Raw genomic sequence first — 16,859 nt, forward strand, 5'->3', positions numbered from 1 at the left:
TGTTTACAAGCCACTGTATTTTTTTTTTTTTTTTCACAGCAGCCCAAACAGGCTAAGACAGAAAATGGGTTCTAACAGGTAGAGTGCTGCTGTAAAAAATACCTAAAAATGTGTAAGCAGCTTTGGAACTGGGTAATGAGAAGAGGCTGGAAGAGTTTTGAGGTGTATTCTAGAAAGAAACTACATTGCCATAAACAGACTAGAAAGGGTGATTCTGGTGAGGGCCCAAAAAAGACAGAGGAGTGCCGTAGAGACGTCCAATCTTCTCAGAGAACACTTAATGCATTCGTCCCTTCAACCTGCAAACTAGGAAAACTGGCCTCCAGAACTGTGAGAATATACATTTTTAGTTAAGCCACCCAGTTTATGGTATTTTGTATGGAAGACCAAGCAGATTAATACAAGCTCCTTTCACAACTCTAAGGTAACCCAGCATTATGTTTTTGTAACATGTGCAAAACTAATATATTTTCATCAGTCTGACTTCTTTTTATGAGTCCCTTGAAGGGGTCATGAGCATTTTGAGCATCAGACAAATGGAACAATAAATTGGGGAATCATTTAAATTTGTGCATAGTCACTTGTGTTACGTTTTTGGCAGTCTCTAGTTTGTATAATTATGTAATTGCTAGCCATCCTGATGTGGGCTGTCTCCAGGTGAGCGTCCACCACTTACTAGGCTGGCTCATTTAAAATTAAGGTTTAATTTTGAATTAAATTAATTTAATTCAAAGGTTTTATGTGGAGGTTTAAGTGTGAAGCTCATATTGTGATACAAAAGTGTTGTTACCTGGTGTTAGAAAGATGTGGGGAATAAAGAACAGGTTGAAATAAATGAAGTCAGAAGCCATTCTGTGGCAAATTTTCAAACAATCAAATGGATAAAATCGTAAACAGATAATATGATTTTCAACAATACTAGTGAAAGCAGAGTTTATCTCCTAATACAATAATACTTCATAATTCACTTATATAATGGTATATTTTTAACGATGGGAGTTCATGAAATAGAATTGATCAAAACTCTTATGTTTGTATTCTACAAACATGTAACAGTACTAAATTAAGTATGTCTATAGTGGCATATTTATTCATCCTAAAATCAATGATAAATGATTATAAACCAGGGTCAACTCTCCTGGAAGAGTAATTTTCAACAGAGTGAAACTTTATCCCCATGTCCACCTAGGGATGATTGACAAAGTGTGGATATAATTTTAGTAGTCACAACTATCATCTAGGGGTTAGAATCCAGGGATGCTGCTGAACAACCTACACTCTATAGGACAGCCCCCACAGTAAAGAATTATCCAGCTCCAAACATCAATAGTGTTGAGGTTGAGGGAGTCTGTCTTAGAGGAAAGACTAAGTTATCTCTTTTGCATTACAATTAAAACTATTACCAAATCACTGTCATATAAAAAGAAAATCTATGAATAAGTAGCCAAATATTAATATGTGTATGTGATTGCTAATTGTTAAAACATGTTATGTCCACACTGTGTGACTTTGCAATATTTATCACAAATCTTTTAAAATTTCGGATTTTTTTCTCAGTCTAAATGCATTTTGACTTTTACATTTAATTGTGTAGTTACAGATTTGGATTCTTTTTTTAAAAAAAGAAACCCCCCAAAGTTTCAGGCCCAAACCTTGGTGGTACTTCTGAAGACCAACCTGGAATATGATACATGTATTAGTTATCTATTGCTGAGTAACAAATCACTGCAAACCTTTTTGGTTTTTGAACAACCACCATTTATTAGCTAATGATTCCGCAGTTAGCAGTTGGTCTGGAATCAGTTTCTCTTGGGGTCACTCATGTAGTTGCAGTCATTTGACAGGCTATGTAGGGCTGAATGGATTAGATGGTCTCACGGATGTGTTTGGCCGATGGTGCTGGCAGTCAATCAGGCCCTTAAGTTTTCCTTATTTCCTTTGTGGCTTCCTGAGCACAAGGTTCCAGATGAAGTTCTTTATATTGAAATATCAGGACAGCAAATCAGTGGGTCAAGAGTGGAAGCTACTCTGGAATTCAGTGTCACCTCTGCCACATTCTACTAGTTAAAGCAAATTAGGAGGCCAGCCACAGTCAAGGAGTGTGGAAATGGACTTGCCTTTTGATGGTGGGCAGCAAAGTAACATTACGAAGTCATATGACTATAAGAGGGCTAGGCTTTTATTGGAGACATCGTTTTGCACAGAATGCCACAGCCAATATTTACTCAATTTTCTACACTGTAATTAGATATGATGAAGTTTTTTTATTTTATCCTCCATTTTTCAAAACCATTCTTTCATATTTTCTGTCAGATCCCAGCCCATGCTGAGGTCTGAGGGCTGTGGGTAGATAAGTGGCAGATAGCTGAAAAAACACTCAGGGGGCCATAGGTAGGTGAAATACGGCTTTATTCAGCAGCTCTCTCATCAGCAGCTCTCTCACACTGTCTGCTCTGTCTCGGCTGCTTGGTTTGGCTGCTCCCATGAACAACTGCACAGTTGGCTCTCCCTTGGCTTCAGGGTCAGCTACTTAACTCTTTCTCTCTCTGGGCATGAGCACCTGTACCATGTCAGCAGGGCAATTATACCTTTTAAAGACAATAGTGGTTTAGAGCCAGATGATGAGCCTTCCCATATTATGGCTGCATGGCTGTGATAACAAGCTGAGTTATATGCCTGTGTTCTAAACTCACTGAGTCACGTAGGATGTTTACCTTGGCCATGTTCCTTACACCATCTATGGCTTTCTAAGATGCATCCTGGATAATTTCTGCAGTTATAGCCTTGAATCTACATATTCTTTTAATTAGTCTTCCAAGTAGATGTCTAACACTGTTACCAAATTTTCGATTTGCTGATATTATTCACTTCTAGTCATATTGGTTATTTTTCAAGCATTCCTATTCTTTTTATAGTATTTATTTAATTCACATTTTTATTTGTATTTTGAAAAACTTTTCCATATTCATTTTACATTTCATACCTGAATATTTCATTATCTGAAGTTTGTAAGGAGGTGTCATATTTTATTCTTTATTATTTTTAGTGATTCTTAGTAATGGTTTATTTCCCTTTGCTTTTATAATTTCTTTTTCTAAATTGTGACCTTATAATCAGTGGGGTATTATCTATGAGAATCCTGTGTGTCTGGATATGAAAATGTCCCTCCAAGAAAGCCCAGCCAAACACTCAGGGATATTGCTAACCTGAATCAGGCACTCCAACTCATGTGAGAGTGCATATGATGAGGAAGTTTTAGAGAAGAACCTTCAGATAAAAAGTATCTTGTCTCCCTTTCTGAAGGGTTCAATTCCTGTCTTCCTAAAACCCATCCTTTACCAAAGGTGCAGTTCCTTAAGAGAACCACCTTTGTGGGATTCCATTGCCAAGCCCTCCTTTTGCATGCTTGTATTAGTCTGTTCTTATGCTGGTAATAAAGACATACCCAAGACTGGGTAATTTATAAAGGAAAGAGGTTGAATGGTCTTACAGTTCCACATGACTGGGAGGCCTCACAATCATGGTGCAAGGCAAATGAGGAGCAAAGTTACCGCTTACATGGTGGCAGGCAAGGGAGCTTGTGCAGGGGAACTCCCATTTATAAAACCATGAGATCTCATGAGACTTATTCACTACCCTGAGAAAGTATGGGGGAATAGTGTCCCCATGATTCAATTATCTCCACCTGGCCCCACCCCTGACTCTTGGAGATTATTACAATTCAAGGTGAGATTTTGGTAGGGACACAGCTTCAAGGTGAGATTTTGGTAGGGACACAGCCCAGCCATATCAATGCCTAATCATGTGTCATCTATGTTATGAGGCAATTCACACTGCAGCCTTTTAATTATGAAGTCAGAAAGGCCACACTAGCATCACTCACGAGTTTCTACCTCTTGTTTCCAGCTCCCCATGCATTTTGTTACCTGATATTTTCTTCTATTTCCCTAGCTTTGCACTTAAAATCATGGGAGCATATTTTATTCAGCATTTCAGGAAAGGATTTTCTGGATATTTCGCCTGCCACATTGCTAGAAATAGCATTTCTACACTACATTATATAGGAGGCATTGTTACATTAAAGCATTACAGCCTTTTCAAAGTTCATTTAAAAAATTAAAAGTTTTAAATTAATATCAACACAATATGAGGAGAATACTTTGAAATGGCTTTACTGTTTTCATCTAGTAATATTTTTTCTTAAATGTGCTTATGTGTTGGTTTTGTTCCTAACTCCTTATTTCTTATATATATTAGCTATGAAATAAATATTTGAAAATATTATCCTTAGAATAAAGGGTAACACACGTTAGGGTGTGTATTTTTATGCTGTTAAATTCAATCAGCCCTTGGTTACTGAACATATTCTATAAATTAACATTTTAAGAATGTAATTCAAAATTCCTACTCAGTCTCTTGTTGAACAGCCAGGTGAACACGCACAATCTATCAAAGGGTTGATGTCTAGGCTGGGATTGCAGAAGAAAGGAAGAGTCTCAGACACATTTTTTGTTTGTTTGTTATTGCAGTGTAGCTGAAAATAGATTTTCTTAAACATATACCATCCCACGCTTCATTCTGTAGCTATATTCATTAGATACCAGATTTTAGTGCTTGACATTACAAAAAATACTTATGTGTGTGTTTTTTAACAAGATTTTGTCAAATGTAATATATTAAAAAATAAATTTATATAGAACATAGTGTTTATTAATTTAAAAAGCAAAACCTGTATTTTAGAATTAGTATAAATTTACATTTAAAATCACAGTATTTCTTCAGTTTTTTTACCCACATCAATTATTACTCCAAGTATCTGAATTACAGCTGCCAAAAATCATTAAAGTTGTTATATTTGACAATTATTTTATGATACTGAGTCCAAAAGGAGAAAGATAAAATAGAAGAGGTTTACCAAATAGGATTCTATGTAGCTCAGTAGCACACATCAAATTATATCACATTTAATGTTAGATTGTTTTAGTGCCCGGATAAACTTTTTTTATTCTTGCACTTTACTCTGAATATAAAGATTTGATGTTTTTTAAAAGTCTTGCTCTGTTGCCTGGGCTGAAGTGAAGTGGAATGATCATATCTCAATGCAGCCTCCAACTCCTGTACTCAAGGCATCCTCTTGCCTCAGCCTCATGAATAGCTTGGTTCACAGGCCTGTGACAAGACGCTCAGCTATTTCTTTTTCTTTTATTGTTTACTTTTGTAGAAACAGCATCTCCCTAGGTTGCCCAGGCTGGTCTCGAACTCCTGGGCTCAAGCAGTCCTTCCTCCTCTGCCTCCCAAAGTGCTGGAATTACAGGTATGAGCCACTGTGACAGACCTGAAGATTCAATTATATTTGTCCTCTCATTAGTCCGTTTTCTTTGACGAAGTGAGTAATTGGCCCTTTTGGACCCCAGGTGGAGGTAGGAAGTGTGAGAAGTTGTTACTGGGTGGGAGGATGGGAGCAGGCCTCTGAGGTCACCTGAGAGAAGCCATTTACTCCAGGGCAGGGGTGGCCAAGGAAGTGTCTACACCCTCAATCGGATGTGAACTCATCCTGGGACTGGCCTGGGGCTCCTCCACAGCTCTAAGAGAACAGCCTGGAAGGACTCCCCAGGTGAGGCTTGAGACCCAGACCTACAGAAGGTAAGGGGAAGCTGGTACCGGGCAATGTCCAGTCTGAGTGCAAGAGAGCCTCCCAAGAAGACAAGAGAGAACAAAATCAACATGGGATATTAGCCACTTCCAGAGGACACCACCAGGCTTGCATCTGTATCTGGCCCTCAGCCCCTTCCCTCTTCCTCATCCCCTTCTCATGGAGAAAACTCAGAGCCACTATAGGGAAGGGGGTAACAAAGAAGAAGGGCAAGGATGCCTACCCTTCCCTGCTCCCAGGGTCCCTCCTCTAACCCACACTCCCAGAAGCAGGCCTCAGCTGGGAGTGAGAGGGAGTTTCAAATGGGAAAACTATGGAATTGACTCCGAAGGACTTTTAATTCAAAAACAAGAAGGTTGCTTGTCTGAAAATGACCTGAAGTCTTTTTGTTATCTGTCACTGACTGGAAAAGTTATGAAACCTGGGCAAGTTTCATCCAAAGTTTATGGAATAAATGTCCCACATTATGGGTTCAAGGGACAATAAAAAGGAAACCAGAAAATGATACTGATTTATTGAGTAAAGTTTTGTCAATAGATAGTTAAGAGCTGGCTTTGTGTCGAAGTTGAATATCTAGAAAATCAGATACACAGATCTTTCTTATTTAAAAAGACATCTAAACTACTATATGATATTATATAGTACATGAGGTATCATAGATTACTTAATGGGTATGTGTATATAGCTTGTGCTGTGCAAACAATGCTACAATTGATTAATTCATTTATCGACTCATATATTCACTGATTCAACAAGCATGTAGTGAGCACTGAGTATGTGCCACATTCTCCTAAGAACTTGGCAGGGGATAAACAATTTGTTTGCTCATGGAGTTTCTACTATCAGGAAATAGACATCCTTAGGATACTGTTGAGAATAGACAAGTACTGTAAATTCCTAGTAGAGGAAGTGTTGAATAAAAGAGCATGTGTTTTTGAAATTCTGCTAGATTCTGTTAAATTGCCATCCAAAATGTCATCCCTGTTGGCAAACACATCAACCATATAAGGGATTGCCTGTTTCCCAACCCTTCACCTACATGCTATTTATATATTGTTTTTAAATTTTGCAAATTTGACTTGTAAAGCTTGTTCTCAATATCATTTTATATTTCATTCCTTTACCTGTGAGTGAATTTGGACATCATTTTATAACTTTATTTGCCATGTTAATTCTTCCATAACCTATCTATTCATAGCCTTTGGCATCATATTTAACAGGAAATTGCACCAGGAAATTAACATTGATACAATGCCATTAACTAATCTACAGGCTTCACTCATGTTTTGACCATCTATTCAAGTTACTGGTCCAGATTGCCATCCAGGATCCCTGTTGCATTTATTTGTTCTGTTTCCTTAGTCTTCCCCAATGTCAGCTGTTTCATTGTCTTTTGTGACGTTGACACCTTTATGAAATATTGGTAATTTAACTGGATATCTCTAAATTCATATTGGTCAGCTATCTCCTTATGATTAAATTCAGATTATCTATTTATGGCACAAATACCAAAACGGGATGTCTACCCTTCTGAGTGTAGGATATCGGGAAGAACATATCACCTTCTCCATCTTATTACTGATTACCTTTTATCACTTGCTGGTGTCTTCCAAGCATAACCACCGTAACATTGCTTTTCCCTTTCTAATTAAAATCTTGTGGGGCAATACTTTGAGGCTATGCAAATATCCTGATTCTCGTAATTGTTTAACTCACTAATTTTAGCATCCATTTATGATTCTTTGCAACAATTATTACTGTGGCATTTGTCGAATGGCAGATTTTTTTTTTTAATCAGGATTGTGTTTTCGTATTTTGATCTCACACAACAACAACAATGAAGCAAAAAACAGGCGTTGGTAACATTGTGTGTTGTGTAATTTGGTTTGCTGGGCAAAACCATGTCAGCAGAAGCCATATTTTAGGTTGTATGAATAAACATCTAGGAAAACTCAAATACATGAAGGTGTATTTCAATGACCTTCAAAAGACTATTTTTGTAATAAATCTTCCTTGATAAGCATAATTGATACTAAAGATTATTTGAGAATCTAGACTTATTTGGTGGGGTCATAATATTTTTGCGATATATATAAATGTGATTGATGGGTTACTTTCAGATTTAAGCATGTCATGTAACAACTTTTATGAAAAACATTGCTAGTATCTGTCTTCTACCTTAAAAGTGGAATTTTAGATTGAAAAAATAATTGAAAATCTCATGTTCTAAAAAACTTACTACTGTTCAAAAATATGTCATTCATTTTTCCTTCCATCAATAATAGACTGTTAGATAAAAAGTTGTGAACTTTTAGATCTATCATTTGTATAATTTACTTGTGCTTTATTGGCTTAAAATATCTGCTAGGCAGCAATTGCCAGTCTAAAACTTAAATACACGTTTCAAATCTAATTATTTGTCAGAGCAACTTTGCAAAAATGTTATTTTTTTGAACATCATCCAAAATTTTCTGTGTAAAACACATTTCCCTTAAAATTCAACCTGATATAAAAGACAAGTATGGGTACATTTTGCAGAATATTATTCAAAGAGAAAGAAAATGAGATATTTAGGTTGATGAAATGAGAGAATAAGCAACTGACAATAATGTAGACCTCCACTTCAAATTATATTTTTTAAAAAAATCAAATACGTTTCTATGACTTATCTTTAACCTCTTCCACATAAGTAGTCGAGTTTTTATCACATTAGTAGAGTATATTTGAATATTGTGCTAACATAACAAATGTGTCAGTGACTTAGTTTTCGCATAATTGAGCTCATATATTTATAGCTAAACTAATATTCTGAATAGTTGTTACTTTTTTCTTGGTCTCTGGGTGGGTCCTTGTAGCAGAGTACCCTTAGTTTCATTGTGGACATACAGTGTGAGTGACATGTAAACCTTTCATTTGTTAAATCATCAATATTTTGAATTTCTTTCTTATAAGAATATAAGCTTAACCTTCCCTGATTAATATAGTTACTAAGATTTCCCCCCTGTCTCCTATGACAACTTAGTTTCCTTAGACTGAATGCTCAGATGTGGGACTGCTGGATCAAAGGTATGCCTATTTTAAGTTCTGCATTTTTCTAGAGTACTTTCAAATAAAAGGTACAGGAATTTACGGTCACAAAATCAACCAGTAGCCCAGTATTAAATGTATTTTATTCATTCAGTGAACTATGAATGCATCTAGTAAGAGGAAAGATTTAGATTAGGAACTCTCAAATGTTTTGGTCTCAAAATTACTTTATACTCTTAAACAATATTGAGAACTCAAAAACCACTTTTGCTTAATGGGTTGCATCTGTTGATATTTCCCATGTAAGCAATTAATATTGAAAAATTATAAATATCGTTATGCACGATTAAGTCTTTTAAAAAGAGCAGTAGAAAATCTATTGCATGTTAAGGTAAATAACATTTCTATAGAAAACAATCATGTTTGACAAAATGAGAAATCACAGTGGGAAGAGTGGCATTGTTTTAATTTAAAAAATGTCTGCCTCGCTAGAGGACACCTGGATCTCACGGCTGCCTCTGCATTAAATTTGTTGTGATAATTTGCACACAATATGGCCTCCGAAAAAGTCTCCTGTACACTTGTGAGAGAATGAGAGTGAAGCGAAAAAACTAAGGTCTTAGTATCATCATGGAAACACTTCTGACCTTACAGTCAACCACCCACAAAACTTACAGAACTTCTTATGGTCTGAATGTTGGCGTCCCCCCAAAGTTCATGCTGAATTCCTGACTCCCCAGGGTGATGATATCAGCAAGTGGGGCCTTTAGGGGAATGATTAGATTGTGAGGGCAGAGCCCTGGGGAATAGGATTAGTCCCTTTTAAAGGAGGCCTGAGGGAGCTCTTTTACCCTTTCTACCATCTGAAGACGTGGCCAGAAGGCGCCATCTATGAACCAGAACCAGAAAGCAGTCGCTCACCAGACATCAAATCTGCTGGCACCTTGATCTTGGACTTCCCAGACTCCAGAACGAACGATAAGAAATAATTTCTTTTTTTTTTTTTTTTTTTTCTTTTCAAGATGGAGTCTCGCTCTGTTGCCCAGGCTGGAGTACAGTGGCACGATCTCGGCTCACTGTAACCTCCGCCTCCTGGGTTCACACCATTCTCCTGCCTCAACCTCCTGAGTAGCTGGGACTACAGGCGCCCGCCACCACGCCCAGCTAATTTTTTGCGTTTTTGGTAGAGATGAGGTTCCCGTGGTGAGTGGTTCTCTGTTTGGGTATCACAAGGTTGAAATCCAAGCTGAGCAAAGTTCTCATCTGGAGGTTCTGGGGAAAGATCCCCTTCAGAGCTCGTTCTTGTAGTCGGCAGAATTTGAGACTGGGGCTTCCTTCAGCTCCTACAGGTTGTCCTCTGTTCCTTTCCCTTCAGCCCTATCTTCAAAGTCAACAATGAATAATCTCCTTAGTTTGGGTATCCTTCCACGTTCTATTTCTCTGACCTCCTCATCTGCCACCACAGGAGGACCATTCTCCGCTTGTAAAGGGCTCATGTGATTCAGACAGGTCCATACTGATTGTCTTTCTTACAGTCAACTCAGTCATATAACATAACATAATCACTGGATTGCTATCTCATCGTATTTAGAGGTTCTACCCATACTCAAAAAGGAGGAAGTTATATATATAGGCCAGGGTCATGGGTCATTTCAGTTTGTGCCAACCACAATGAATCAGGGAATCTGGTTAAACATGATGTGGTAGACAGCCTCAGAGGGGCCCGCTGTGATCTCCATGCTTGATATTTGCGCCCTTGTGCATCTCTTTCCTCAAGTGACCTGGACCTAGTGACTCATGTTTAACAATTAGCATATGGAAAAAGGGATGGGATGAACACGAATAAAAAGGTGTACGTTGACTCAAAGGTCACATGGACAATGCACATTTAAAAACATTACTCTGTGAGGAAAATTTTGGTGACATTGTAGCAGATGATATAGAAATACTGGTCCTTGTGCCACTATCCAGATTAGAGTAATATTTATCACATACTCACCTACACAGTGGCTGCCATCATTGTCAGTGCAGAGCATTAAGAAAGGACGAAATGCCCTAAGACTGAGAGAGGAATACAACTGGAGTGGAAATGTAGTTGTTGGCAGAAAAGAGATGGAAAATATATTTAGGGGTGGAGGTGGGATTTGGGGTTGAGGAAAATGATGGGAGTGTAGGAACTGTAAAAGCAGAGGTAAGCACACTTACTCTGTTTCAGTTCTTGACAATTGACAATGTTAAATTATGAGTGTTTATTCTTCATTAAGAGTATTTACAATTTTCCTTTCCTGACAATGCTGAACCAAACTGATTGGTTAATACAGTCATAAATTTACCTTCATACTTCATCAAAATTAAATGAATAAGAATAGCTACATAGCACCTTTATACGCATTTCCTCAGTCTTGCTGAAAATGCTGAGGAGGGTGTGTTGCTTTAAAAATGTGTATTGTATGGTGAAATCCAGAATTAAGCTCCTAGCTTAAGGTTGAATTTAATAAAAAGCAAGAGGAGCAGAGTACCAGGCCCACTTGATTGTGTGTTAGAAAATTCTATTTCATTTACTCTGCACTTCTCTGTCTTATGAAACCTGACTTTTTAAAAATTAAACTTAGATTCCCAACTCTGAGACTATATTCAGCATATTTTCTTTCTCCGCTTCTTTGCTTCTATTACTCCCCAGGGCCATCTTTGTCTCTTCCCCAGTAAGCCAACTTCCATTGCTGACCAAAATATGATACATCAACATTTACCATCTTTCTGTGTTATTGCTTAGTTTCATTGCTCTATTCATTTTTACAATCTCCCACCAAGCCCTCCCCTTTTTATGTTTTTATATTTCTCTTCTCTGGAGGCTATTTTTTCTCTTCTTATGTCTTGCACTAAATTTCTATTTTGAAAAAAAAAAAAATACTTGTACTGCTTTTTTCTTAATCAAGAGTAAGCCTGAACTCTAATACATATTCTCAGGCTTTGCCAATTGACTTTACTAATTCCTGAAAATCATCCATTGGTTGCTAATTCTGTACCATTATCTCCTGGACAATGAGATCACTAACAAATGCCCTTACTGAGAACAGTTGGTATTGGATGTCTTAATCAGATTGTAACTATTTTTTTAGGTGTCCCCAAAGGATCCCTTTCTTCTTGGCCTCAGAAGTTTTGAGTCATAAGTTTTCTTGGATTTTACACCATTAGAGCTGGAGATCATTCTATATTTCCTTATCTAAAGTCTCTGTGATAACTGCTTTCCCTATATTCTTATTTTCTTGTAATGCTTATAATCATTCAGCTTACAATGCTTATAATGATAAGCATTATAACTGCTTTCCCTGTATTCTTATTTTCTCATATTGCTTATAATCATAATGGATTCAGGTATAATCTATGCAACCTTAATATTCATTAGGTCTGATGGTTTTAGATATGAGGATGATCCAAAATATTTGGTGCCATGTATCTGGAAACCATGTAATGAAGATTATTAAATTCTAGGGAACCACGGAAAGAAGCATGGGGAGAAATTTCCAGGACAAAGAACAGATGTTATAGGGGCAAGCTGATTTATTCTTTCATATTCTATATCACTCTTACAAATATTGCCCTCTCTCCCACCTAAGCTCGGTAATATATATATATATATACGTTTATAATTTTTAAAGAGGGATAAATTGGTGATGACTTATTTACAAATGTGTACTAAATATCACTTGAATCAGTTCTTAAGACTGACTCAAGCTATGACTTAGTACAGAATGTTTGAGTTTCCTGGTTATTTCCCTCTTTTCCTCTTCTTATGCAGATCAAACGCTAGGCCCCACACCTAACACTGCTGATTTAAATTGAACTTGGAAGAGTATGTTTTACATTGGAGGAACCTGATTACAGTGCATAATGTCTTCACAGATAAGTGCTAATGTGGTAAATGGTGCCATATTTTGGAAGGCAACTGGAAAATGACACATGGCGAGCTTGGCAATACAACAGTTGTGAAGCAGTTCATGATCAGCCTTGGAAAGTTGCAGAGAGATGGCAGGCAATGACAGTGGTTCAGGCCTTCCCTGATTTATACAGGAAATCAACATCAAAGTGGTGTGTATACAAATTTTTAAGAACATAGTGATCCTTATGGAAAAATAATATGGAAGGTAAAATTTCAGAAGAAAACTCTAAGATAGACCTATAAATTGATCATTTTGTTTTCGGAGAACTTGAAAGTGAATTTGATGCTTAGTTTAATCAAATTAGAAGTCGAATAGGGCTGTATGATTAAATTCCATAATGGATCGTAAGTTAAAAGTAAACCATCATTCCTATTAACGTTTCTATAAATCTAATCATAATTTTGTGGTACTCTGATTCATAATGTACATTAAAGTATAAAAACAGAACATATTTTTAAGAAGAAATGATTATCTCACCATTAGTATGAAAAGGAGAATGTACAATTGATATTTGGAGGAAAAATTAACATTCTCTACATGTTATATGTGTTGCCTTAAGCTGGAGGAAGTCCAGCTTTGGAGAGGGAGATAAGGGCATTGGAAACTCTGAGTACATGAAAAACAAAATAAAAAGAGCAGACAAACAAAAACATCTAGGAGCAAGGAAAAAAGAAACTTCTGGGATTTATCAAAGGATTATTCATTCTTGGTTTTATGGGGCTGCATGGTCTTTTCAGTTGGGCTGGCCTAGGAAATTAGAAGAAAGATCACTGCTGGCAAATTATGCTTTTCCATGAGACCAAGTTTGCATATCCTTGTACCAGTAAACAAACAATGCAACCTCCAATAAAAGCTCAGGCATGGAAAATAACTGTTATAGGATAAGAAGAAGTCATTTAATGTTTAATGACTTAGTATCTCCTGTGTAATTACTTATATGCTCAGTAAGTAAGCTCTAAATCTAAAAGTCATGAAAGTTAGTCAAAAGAGGCTAATTCTAGAAACAAGACAATGAGAAGCAGTTGATACTTTTGCAGGGAGAATGATGTCATCAATAATCAGTTTTACAATAATTGTGAGTGCAGAGAGCAGTTTTTAACACAATAATGCTGTCCTGTTGGCAAGTCAAAAGTAGTTTGTTATTAATAATAGATGAAGCAATAATATTTTCAAGTAATATTTTAATAAACTCGTAGAATCTAGAGAATTCTTTGATATTTATTGAGGGAGTAAAATCAGTGTAAAGTTATAGTTTTCATGCAATTAATTTCACAAAATTCCTATTCACGGGCTTGTGTAGTGCAGGTTAACATTACCTATCATTTGTTTTGTAGAAGAGGAAGATGAGAGATCATTAGTGAACAGGTTTAAGATATCCTGTGTTTAGGGAGTGTGATTATTGCGTGGGAAAATAATCCATGAGTGAGGTTTGGAGAATTAAGCATAGGGAAACCTCAGTGAGACTAAGGGAGAGAAGAAACATATTAAAGGGAAAATAGAGGTTTTGGTATTTCTGGAAGAGGTAGACTTCATAGTCCTCAAACAGTACTTCTCCCCTTCTTCTGTAATGCTAGAAACCACCTGATTTCAGCTAAATATGTGATCGTCTAGTACAAACACTATGTTTCCCAGTTGTGTAGACAGTTAAGTGTGACTACGTGACCATGTGTCCAAGAATTGTTCAAAGAGATGGCAGATGAAGAGATGTATGCAACGTAATGGTTGTGCCCTTAACAGGAAATAAATTGCCCTCTTCTTTTTGTCTTTGCCCCCTCCTGTGTGCTGCAGTGCAGACATGGTACTGCATAACCTTGAATCATGTGGATGACCCTAAATATTGCAGAGCATCCCTAGGTCAGAAGAAACCAGGTTCTTTCGATGACCTCATATGGCAGAAACTAGGTTCTTTTGATGACCCTATGTTGCCCTGGTCTACATGCCTCAAACTGTATGCAGAAGAATGATAAACTTAGTTTATCATTGTTATACTAGTTTAAATCATTGTTAATTTAGGTTTTTGTTACAGTAGTATCTGAACCTACACCTTAACTAATGCAGCATGTATATATTAAGCAATTATAGAATTTTGTCTTTTTCTAATAATTATGGCTTTCCTGAGGACCTAGGTTACAAAGAGAAGACTGGCATTCACATCTGTAGGCAGCCTTATTTTTTTTTTTATTGCACGCTGTTCTCATGCAAGAGTATAAAAGAAGGCCAGGGGAATGATAAAAAATAGTGTTCAAAAATTCAACTCAATCTGCAAATTTCTATTTGGTAACCCTCTTTTGTATTACCATGGAAATTAATATCTAGTGATAAAAATTGGGGTATTTTTGAAACACGTAAGGCTGGATGTGGCAAATATGACATTTGAACCAAGTTAGGCATGAAAGAGGACTCAACTGACAGGCAAATTGGAGATAGAAGGAAGTCAAGATTGTAGGTAAATTGTGAATCTATGAGATTGGCTAAACTTTTAGAGATTGACAGGAAATAGAAAAGAGCAGATAAGTTGGAAGGAGAATTTCATAATGTTCTGAATTTTCGAAAAGAAGAAATAAGGAAAGCCAATCCAAAAGTAAGAGTGTATTAATGTCCTCTGGTATCACACAATCAGGGGAGAATATTGAGGAAGGATAGCTCAGAGACAAAGAAAGACATAGAAAAGAACCATCAGCAGCCATAAAAAAGGATGAGTTTGCGTCCTTTGTAGGGACATGGATGCAGCTGGAAACCATCATTCTTAGCAAACTATCACAAGAACAGAAAACCAAACACCGCATGTTCTCACTCATAGGTGGGAACTGAACAATGAGATCACTTGGACTCGGGAAGGGGAACATCACGCACTGGGGCCTATCATGGGGAGGGGGGAGGGGGGAGGAGGGAGGGCTTGCATTGGGGAGTTATACAAGATATAAATGATGAATTGATGGGTGCTGACGAGTTGATGGGTGCAGCACACCAACATGGCATAAGTATACATATGTAACAAACCTGCACGTTATGCACATGTACCCTAGAACTTAAAGTATAATAAAAAAAAAAAAAAAAAAAAAAAAAAAAAAAATTTAGATTCCAAAAAAAAAAAAAAAAAAAAAAAAAAAAAAAAAAAAAAAAAAGAAAAGAACCATCAGGAAGCAAGTAAAGTTAACCAATTATCATGATTTTGTAAAAAGGATTAGTCTTTCTAAAATTAAGCAGGAATATGAATATGTACATCTAATACCCGAATTTCTAAATGCCCAGATTTCTAAAGAACATTCTCCAAGCAGAGCTCCTTGGAGAATTAGGGTTGGGGGAGAAAAAATACAAGATGAATCTGGAGCATCTTGTGATGAGTAAGCAAGTCCTTGAAAAAGAAAAAGGTAAGAAAGGGGAAAATAAAAATGGACATGTCCATAGGACTTAAGAAACAATTTGAAAGAGTTGTCAGTAGATTAATCGGGAACCATGTGAATAACAAAATGTTTATAGTATTTGCATTTTAACCCAAATAACACAATAAATATCGATAACCCTAATCTGGTATAAATTGATGTTGAATTAATAAATAAGTAAATAAATGGGGGAGAAGAGACATCTCCTTACAGAAGAATTCCATTCAATAAATGTGGAAGTAAAAGGGAAATTAGAAAATCACTGTTAGAGCACTACAGTAATAATTGCTGCGGGCAACTTCCATAATGAATGCTGAACCGATTAGGCTAGGATAAGCAGGATATTTTTACAGCTTCAAAGTAATTTCCCCAAAATATTTATTAATTACTGTGTTGATTTTAAGATATTTCATAGATACTTTCATACACTTCTTTCCAGAAGAAGGAGCTTAATTCTTCTCCCTGTGTATGTGGGCTGGGCTTAGTGACCTGCTTCAAATGACTAGAGCCTGCAAAGAAGAAACAAATAGTAATTCTACAGTGGAACTTGCAGATACCACCTGTACCAAATGATGAAGATTAACATCCCCAGTAATAAGATATATGGAATTCATGTGCACCCTACTAAGATGGGATAAGTAGGGCACATCACTTCTCTGTCATTCCTTTCAGGAACTCTATAACCTTATTCTCATCACGAGAAAACAGCAGACAAATCCACATCGAGGGGCATTTTACAAAATATGTGAACAGTAATCTTCAATGTCAAAGCTAGGAAAGATGAGAAGACTCAGGAACTGCCACAGGTTGGTGAAGACCAGGAAAAAAAAAAGACAGATAAATGCAATGTGCTAT

Source organism: Rhinopithecus roxellana, chromosome 3, assembly GCF_007565055.1.
Source record: "Rhinopithecus roxellana isolate Shanxi Qingling chromosome 3, ASM756505v1, whole genome shotgun sequence".
Classification (NCBI taxonomy): domain Eukaryota; kingdom Metazoa; phylum Chordata; class Mammalia; order Primates; family Cercopithecidae; genus Rhinopithecus; species Rhinopithecus roxellana.